The sequence below is a fragment of the Dendroctonus ponderosae genome, unplaced genomic scaffold, assembly GCF_020466585.1.
Source record: "Dendroctonus ponderosae isolate FM_Combo_2020 unplaced genomic scaffold, Dpon_F_20191213v2 Dpon_F_20191213_11, whole genome shotgun sequence".
Taxonomy (NCBI): domain Eukaryota; kingdom Metazoa; phylum Arthropoda; class Insecta; order Coleoptera; family Curculionidae; genus Dendroctonus; species Dendroctonus ponderosae.
Genome location: NW_026017213.1, coordinates 5,056,749 through 5,059,201, shown reverse-complemented (window position 1 = coordinate 5,059,201; position 2,453 = coordinate 5,056,749).

The following is a 2,453-nucleotide window of genomic DNA, read 5'->3' as shown; positions in this document are numbered from 1 at the left end:
GTCTTAAGCGATGCGAAGAATGTCCGGGGGATTGTTGAAATGCTCATTCCGAGCACAATAATTCAGTCGCATTTAATGGCCAGTTTATGGCCTGATTTACAATTTTTGATATCATTTTTTAGTCAATATCCAGGCCAGAGTTAAGGCGTAGTCTTGTAGAACTTGAACGCAATTATTCTGTTTTCTTCTGCACAATTTTCTGGATTATCCGTAGTACCCTTGAGTAATTTGCCGACTAAAAAACGCCTTATTGAGGATTTACCCATTTATGGGCCAGGCTTAATGCGAACTGTAGGAGAAACAGCCAATACGTAACTTTTTAACACAATTTGCGTCCGATTTGAGGCAACACAACCAATACAATTCATTGTTGCTGAGTCAAAATTTGAAACATTTATAGTCCAAGAGCTTCTGCATCTTGGGTAGAAAGATGAAGCCTCCAGCAGCCCTAAATTGAAAGTAGCAATTTCTTGAAACTGTTAATGACAAAATCGACGTTCATCAAATTTCAGACGCACATTTTAAATATTTTGAAAAATCAGTTTGGCTTGCAAATTTAACAACATTTTCGGTATTTATAGCCCAAGAGCTCTTGCATCTTCGGTAAAAATATGAAGTCGCCAGCCGCCCTAGATTGAGAGTAGCAATTTTTTGAAACTGTGAATGACAAAATGGATGTTTGTCAAATTTCAGACGCACATTTCAAATATTTTTGAAAATTAGGTTGGCAAACCAAATTCAACAACATTTTAGATACTTATAGTCCAAGAGCTTCTGCATCTTCGATAAAAATATGAAGTCGCCAGCAGCCCTCAATTGAGAGTAGCAATTTTTTGAAACTGTTAATGACAAAATCGACGTTCAACAAATTTCAGGCGCACATTTGAAATCTTTTGAAAAATCAGTTTGGCAACCAAATTCAACAACATTTTAGATATTTATAGTCCAAGAGCTTCTGCATCTTCAGTAAAAATATGAAGTCGCCAGCAGCCCTCAGTTGAGAATAGCAATTTTTTGAAACTGTTAATCCCAAAATCGACGTTCATCAAATTTGAGATGTACATTTGAAATATTTTGGAAAATCAGGTTGGCTACCAAATTCAACAAAATTTTAGACATTTATGGTCCAAGAGCTTCTGTATCTTGAGTAAAACGATGAAACCTCCAGCCGCCCTAAGTTGAGAGTAGCAATTTTTTGAAACTGTTAGTGACAAAATAGACCTTCAACAAATTTCAAGCGCACATTTGAAATATTTTGGAAAATCAGGTTGGCTACCAAATTCAACAAAATTTTGGGCGTTTATAGTCCAAGAGCTGGTGCACCTTTGCTAAAAAAATAAAGCCTGGAGCCTCCCTAGATTTTCAGTGGCAACTTTTTAAATCCGCCAATGACAAAATCGTTGAAAAAGTTCAGACCCACATTAGAAATATTTTGCAAAATCAGTTTGTTGGCCAAAGTGAATGGAATTTAACGCATGTATAGTCCGGGAGCTGGTGTACCATTGCTGAAAACATCAGGCCTCCATCCGCTCTAGATTTTGACTGGCAATTTTTTAAACCTGTCAATGACAAAATCCGCGTATTTGCCACAGATTTGACAATTTTTTTCAGCAGCAAATTGCTGACTGAATTTCATCAGATTTTACCCAGTCATAGACTGAACCTTCCCACAGTTTCCGACAAAATTTCACGCATCCACCTGTCCTAGTTTAAGCCTCACGTTTTTTGCCTCATCGACGTTTATCGCATTATCTTTTTTCACATGCTACGGTTTCAAAGAAAATTGCTGGAAACACCCGGTTAATCGGCGCAACTTCCTGTTATGTTATGGCAATAATTTCGTATAGTGACCGCTAATTACGCTAAACTCTTAATTGCTAATCAGAATCCTTGACCTTTGCGTTTATCATATTATTGAACAAACCGCATTATTATTATGATTATTATTGGCTTTTCTCGGCATAAAACAAAGAAAAAACACACGCAGAGTCGATTCAAAAAGTGCAATTTCGCAACCGAGTCATGGACATGGAAAGTTTGGGTTTTTAAATATTTTTTTTGCAAAATTGGCCAATCAGCTACCATGGAAGTTCGAACGGCGCCCAGCAGTGAATTTACTGTCCATCCGCTTCGAAAGCGGCAATTTTCTTCGGGTTCCAATCAAACCTTCCGAATCTGGCTCCTGACTAAATCCTTCGCGGCATATTTTCCTTATTATGATAATCTTCAGCATTAAAGTTGTTAGAACGTTACACTCGGCTGGCTTTTAAGTAACGCGCTTTGAATCCACTCAAAATAGTTACTGCTCTTGGGTCAAACTCGTGCTCGCTTTTGCTACTTTTTACTTGGAAACGCCCATAAATTTGTCAGAAAAATAATGCTTTTAATAGGAACAAGCGGGAATTTACGATCGTTAACGCCAATGGGGAAAAAAGGCAAAAGTTTCATGCAAA